The sequence below is a fragment of the Anabas testudineus genome, chromosome 9, assembly GCF_900324465.2.
Source record: "Anabas testudineus chromosome 9, fAnaTes1.2, whole genome shotgun sequence".
NCBI classification, from domain to species: domain Eukaryota; kingdom Metazoa; phylum Chordata; class Actinopteri; order Anabantiformes; family Anabantidae; genus Anabas; species Anabas testudineus.
Window position 1 is genome coordinate 4,675,304 of NC_046618.1, and position 7,003 is coordinate 4,682,306.

The window sequence follows — 7,003 nt, forward strand, 5'->3', positions numbered from 1 at the left end:
ACAGCCCCCTTTCATGGGAGTGCTGGGAGAGACCTTTATTTGTCCATTCCTATGATGGAGAAAGCAGGTTTCAAGCTCGGCTAGGTCTGAGCTGGAAGATTAGATGAAACCAGAGTGTTTTAAACCTCTTCTGTGGATTAGAGTCAGACAGTCCCCCTGCGTTCTGAAATGAAACAATGAAGAGTAGGCCTACAGGTGGGAGAGTAAGAGAGAGATGAGAATCATTTTGAGCTCTAAATAATGTATTAGTCCAAGCAACAAAAAAAAAGCCAAAGAATTAGAGGTTGGCATTTACTTGATTTTGAAAACAGGGAGGGAAAATATCTCTACATTAGAATTCATTTTGTTAGGTCGTTGGCAACAATTAAAACTTTGTACTTTATGGGAATACACTCCTCAAATGTTTAAAGTGCATGTGACACAGTTCAATGTCATCCTCTTGCCATACTCTATTAAAATTAAATGAAATGACACAATATTTTGGATTTAATATAGAGAGGGATTAGTAGTGTATTTAATTCGCTGATGAGAGATCAAATACACAAGCACTTAGTGACATACATGAAAGGGTAAGTCAGCAGTGCGTTGAAACCAATTAGTGCAAATGGAGGTGGCAGGACAGTACCCCTCAGCAGGAGGTGGGAGAAAGTGTCTGCTGCCCTGCCTGGGCAGATACCATGGCCTACATTGTCATCAATTATTCCTGGCATCTCAGCTTACTCAGGAGCACGGAGGGCGTAGGGGACAATGCCAGGGTGCACTTAAAAGTGCCTTGGTCTCTCCATGGGTCTGAGGAGGAGGACAGGGTGGAGGGGGTGTGACATGGTTGGGGTGTGTATACAATATTGTCCATCTAACCCAGTATAGACAGACTGGTATGGAAATCCCTGGAATCCCACCAATGCTCCAGCCGCCCAGCCGCGAGGGCAAGCTGGTCACTTTACAGCTCATCACCAAATTAGAAAGGCTGTGGGTCAGCCTAGGCAGCGGCCAGACCACAGACAGATAGAAATAGATGAGAGTGCTATGATTCAGTCTGCCAGCACTCATCTCTTTCGAGGTAGAGGACTTCACCGTACACCACCGAGAGCGAAACTCCAGGGAGGAACACTAGACTGTGCTTTTAAGTCCCCTGAGACATAAAGTAATGGATACACAGAGTGGACACATGAGAGCTACTGACAAAGACACTAATGAGCAGCAGGAATTTGAACTGAAATTAATGTGGCCTGAAAATGACACATTGAGATACTGTGACACAGACTACACACAGAAATACTCTTCTAATTTATTTTTTTAATGTGAAACTGTTGTCTGGAGGAAACACATGTCAGATTAGGAAAAAAACACAGGCTTGAGTGTTTTAATTGCTGCGCTGGTTTCATTGATCAGGTATTGTGCATGCTGGCTCACTGCCCCACTGCCATAGCTCAGTGGGAGTCTTTGATAATGTCATTAGCACAGTAACATCTGTGCTTTTCCTACCATAACAAGTCAAAATGTCCACTGAGAAGAAGGCATATCTGTTGTCCACCAACTCAGCCTTCCCTTTGTAATTCCCAGAATATCTTCTGACAGCCCTCAGTGAGTTTGTGAAGACAGGCATTTTGACGATCCACCCCTTGATTAAAACACTTATCATGTTTGTCACTGTGTTGCATTCGGAGAGGCCGAGCCTGTTATTATGGGTGTAGAACCTTCTGCCTGACTCTGTTGATTGCTGGTCAAAAATCACAGCTCTAGAGGTGTTGTTCTTGGGGACTGAGAGCACAAAATGAAAACCGTAATGTTTTCGATATAGAAAGACAAACCCTGCAGGTTGTTTTGTTCTTTTAAGGTATGGTACTTTATGTGCGCCTTCATATCTACGTGGATTTTCTATTTGTCAGTGGACAAGTATGCATAAGTTATCAGAACAGAAGGAGAAGATACTGAAGGGAAGGGAGTATGTGTTGGATGTGCGAGTATCATAAAATGAAATGGTCGATGTTTTCCTTGGGCATCTGAGCAAGTGTGAATGGAAAGATCTCAGGGAGGGCGAGGAGTGACTGGCCTTCGTGTCACTTCGAGGCCTAGAACAAAACACAACTGTAATGAATCAGAATGTAGCGGGAATGAGAAAGCAGATGCGCCGGCACTATCAGCACCACTAAACCACCCTCCCTTGGAACAGTGAAGAGGGGGAGGCGCTCGCTGTCTGAAGCTAATGTTCTTATCAGCTCTTTTTGAAACTCCCTCTTTAATGATGAAGCTATTTCTCATGGTCACGTCCAGAGCAACATGCAAGGAAAATTTCCTCTGACCTTTATATTGTACAGAGCAGTTACTGGCAGAAATTCCAGTACAGTGCATTTTTGCATTTTGAGTATTTGACATTGAGTTAAGATAAATATTGCTTAACGCCACAATGATGCACAAACCTTTATATAGAGTGGTGATTTTCCCTAAATAAATAGACAGAATGATTTTTGCATTAATTTCATAGGTATGTGTTGTACCTGCAGAATGTTAAAGGAAATTCAGTTGATATTTTGCATATACTGTAGGCTATGTTTATCTGATATCTGTGCAGTAACTAGGCTGTGGAGATGGAGCCAGCACAAGGCAATTAACCTAGCACCAAGACTGGAAACAGAGAAACAGCAAGCCTGTACAAAGCTCAAAAGTATGCATGCGAGCAACTCTAAAGTTCACTGATACACACTGGTAATCTGAACACAACAATTAATGCCAAAACAAGTTGCCATCATTTTAGCAATTTAAGCCAAGCTACAGTGGCTTGGCTCCTGTCTCCAGTTTTGCTAAGCCACCTTCTGGCTTTAGCTTAATACTGAGCACACAGGCATGAGAGTGGTATCAGTCGTATCAACTAACTTTAGACAAGAAAGCAAATAAAAAGCGTGCCTGTAAAACTGCTACTTTAAATAAAATAGGGCTTAAATGTCTCAGAGCCAAATGTTGGTGTGTGTCTGATTTGCCAAAGGTACAAGTTCTGCAACTTTTAGATATGGAGCTTAAAATCAATCCACTGTGCTTTGTGCGACCCTGCCATACTCTGCCCCTGCCCTGCTGGAAGAGAAATGAAATTATAATAAATAAAAATGTTACAAATACATCACACTAGGGGAAATAATTCATCTCTGATTGATTACAACAGCAGGTCTCACTCAAAAACCTTTCAAAAGCCAAGCTTGCTCAATAAGTCTGGACCACAGATGCCTTGTTAGCAGCTCTATACTATAAAATGTTTTATTATTCTTAATTTTTATTTTTTTATTCTTTGAAAGGAAAAAAAGAAGTTACAGTCACTTTACATTTCGATTGCAAAACTATATTTTTGAAACAGCAGATTACTTCACTATTAGCCAGCAGTTTGTTATTATCATGTGGAGACTCAGGTCATCTTTGTTCTAAGAGCAAAAATAAGATAAAGATGGTCTAAAAATGCCTTTGGGTGGACAGAACCCAGATCAGTGAGCCGAGACGCATGCCGCGTCTCCTCTTAAGTAGACGCCCCAACACACAGTAATGACCACTCTTCATGCTGCTGCTGCTTCATTTGTCATACAGGATGACACTGAGGCCAAAGGTTCACTCGGTGAAATAACTAATTACTGAGCTGGTTATATATACATTTGTCTCTGTGCATGTGTGTGCACTGTAGTTTGGCTGTGACAGTGACGCTCCTGTTATAGAACTGTCTGAAAATGTTGAAATTGTTTAGGAAACATGGAGCAGAGGTTCAGCTCTCCACAGCTTTATTTATAGGGAAACTCTGTGTGTAGCGGGCTTATGCCGTCCTCACACCATGCCAATCATACACACAGTCACTGAAATACAGGCCGTGCACAAGAGAGCTCGCGTTGTCATCACCCACACATGCACATTCCCACCTGCCCCTACATACACCACCTCATCTACACACAGTACATACCATGCAAGCCATCTCTCAACAGAAGAGTGACCAACAAATAAATAGAGAGATAGGCGGGCATTACTGGGAGCTCCAAAAGCAAAGCTTACACACTTACACACGCGAATGTGTGTGTGTGTGTGTGTGTGTACACACACATGAGATTAATTCAAGCCACTCGTCCCACCACACAGAGCTTTTATTGGCTAAACAGGAAAGACAGAATCAGTCAGAGAGGTATTGACAGCAGCCAGAGGGTGAGCCCAGGCACTTTCTTAAATCTTCAGCCCAGTGTGCTGGCTGCAGAGCGGGAAGCCTTCATGGCACTGGTAGGTACTTTGATTTATATGATGTGACTCAAGCTGATAACACCGGAGCCCTGGAGCAGACTCTTTCAGAAGGCAACTGTCAAGTTGGCGAGGATACTGATGATCTCTCCGCTCTACTAGTGTTTGGGAAAATCTTTAGGAAGTGTGACGCCAAAGTTTGTGATTTTCTGTGTAGAAGCTTGTTAAGTTGATTATCCCCCTTTAATATGTATTTACTCCATCAATCATAATAAAGCCTATGATAAATCACACTGCGTGACATTTTGAGCCTGATAAGATTACTCAATAAGTGCGTTTTTTTTTCTGGATGTTCTGTTTAAATAACACCTGAGCTCCAGAGCAGTCCATTTGCACTGTCTGTGACTATTTAAGCACAACATCTAATTTATCACAGTTTGAGACATTTGCACAGGTTAATTGAAAATGTCATGACATGTGAGTAACTAGTCTAGGGGTATGATTCTTGCTTAGGGTGCGAGCGTGCCCAGGTTCAAATCCTGGATAAGCCCTTGTTTTGGGGCCGCAGTAGTTCAGGTGGTAGAGCAGTCGTCTACAAACCCCAGCGTGAGTGGTTTGATTCCTGAGTCCTCCTGCCTACTGGCTTAGGTGTCCTTGGACAAGACACCAAAACCCCGTAGTAGCACCAACATGTACTGTGTGGCAGCTTTCCAACCACAATTTCCCCAAGGGATTAATAAAGTATTCATTATTATTATAATTAACTAAGTCAAAGAGACAGACATGATAAACTATGAATATAGTCCTGGTGCGATTAACTCTCATTTGAAAACGCTGATGTAAGCTGCTATAATGCTAAACTATTAACCATTAAGTAGCCAAGTTAGATTTCTATAATACTGGAAAATTAAAAATAAGACCTAGTGAGAGTTATACATGAACATGATCACCAGTGATCACCAGTGTAACTTATTCTAATGTAGAGAGATTCTGTGGAAACCTCCTGACACACTGCACAGCACTGGTAGCAGCACACAGACTTCACTTCTACAGATTTTGTGCAAGGCCCAACCTCTGAATTAATCATAGAATCTAAATCATTTCTGATTTATTATTACAATTTAAAACATTGATTTATTTCTTGTTAATATGTGTTGTATTGTTTATAAAATGATTTTATAAAGAAGCACTGGGCAGGTCACTGCAGAACATTCCTGGGCAGCACTCATGATGCTGGTGCTGGTTTCAGTATATTGTAGCTTTACGTTATTATGATTCATCTGGAGACAATGACTTTTCCACAGTGTGAAGGCTGCTGTGGCTCTTCGACAAACTAAAAATCTAAATCACACAGTTTTGTGGACAATACTAAAAAACTCCCACCTGTCTGTGGTTTACCAAGTTCCTCTGATCTCAGAAGCTGTAGGTGGTGTAGGTCTGAAAACAGCTTAGTGCTGGTTCAGCAGAACGGGCTTTTCACATTCCCCACTTCATACTAAATGTATACAACTACAGAGCAATGCAGAGCTGAAGTGAAATTAATTGAGCAATTAATCTACATGTCATCTGTTTTGATGACAAAAGAGTAGCTGATCAAACAGCCAGTGATTACGAGCTTGTTAGAGGTGCAGCAACAAAATCATCAAGTCCAACTACAGCGCACCAGACACGTCTTGTTTGGATCCAAACATCAGTATGTTTAGTGTTGATTTTGCGTGCAGGCTGCTTATGTCCCAATTCCACGTGGTTTGGCATGAACACGCACACAAACAATGTCCCTTTGTTGTAGTGCATCATCAAAATGTCAGCTCAATAAATCTCTGCGCAGCTTCCATAAGTAATAAGACTTGCTTCCTGTGTGGTAAAGCCTTACTAAATGATTTAGTAGTTGAGACTGATGATCAAAATGGCTCTCTCTGCGACTTCTGTGAGAGGTACCACAAACTATGACATTCTAGCACACGCTTCTTACTGTTGACTCCAGGCGCTGGTCTGGACCACAGAGCTAGATCTCGCTCCTTTACAAACACCCACATCCCCTCAGATAAAGGCTGCTGCAGCTGCCATGTGTATTGAATTTAGACCATTCCTGGAGGTATCCTGTTCTTATCACAGGTCAGATAAGCCCATTTCACAGGCCCTCACCTCTGCTGGGCTACCGACACTACCCCACTCAATCATGAGCTGACCTCATCTACTTTTTCTCAGTGTTTGCAGTTAGTAAGAGGACTGGAGAGAGGAGCTCACCCGCTCACTTAATCGTTCCAATAGCTACGCTGAAGCAAAATCAAATATGTGGTCTGTGAAACAATCAACCTTGACACTCCTAATGGGGAGTACTCTGCATACTCAGACAGTAAACACTAAAACGTGGCCATGCTCTGAGGTGTCTGTAAATTCATATGGCAAATGATGAGTGGACCTTACAGCCATAAATAATATGTGTGTGTGTGTGTGTGTGTGTGTGTGTGTATATAATCAGTGGGCACTTTGAGATAATTGGCTTGAACGTGAGAGGCCAGAGGAGGGAGAATGCACTACAATCTATCAGAGCAGTTTGGAGGTTCACCTTGAACTATCAGTCTGAGGGTCCCTTTTTCTACGTCAAGCCTCTTGAGGATCTCCTCCCAGGTTCTGGCCTTGCAGGCATCTCGGACTGACAGCTCCTCAGAGAGTTACTGGCAGTACAACAGAGCAGTCATAATTGGCCCCTATTCATTTCTGAGGGATAATCCTCGCCTAGGTCGAGCCTTTTCTGTTCCTAGCCTCGTTTTTTCGCTAGTGTTTACACAAGGTATGTATC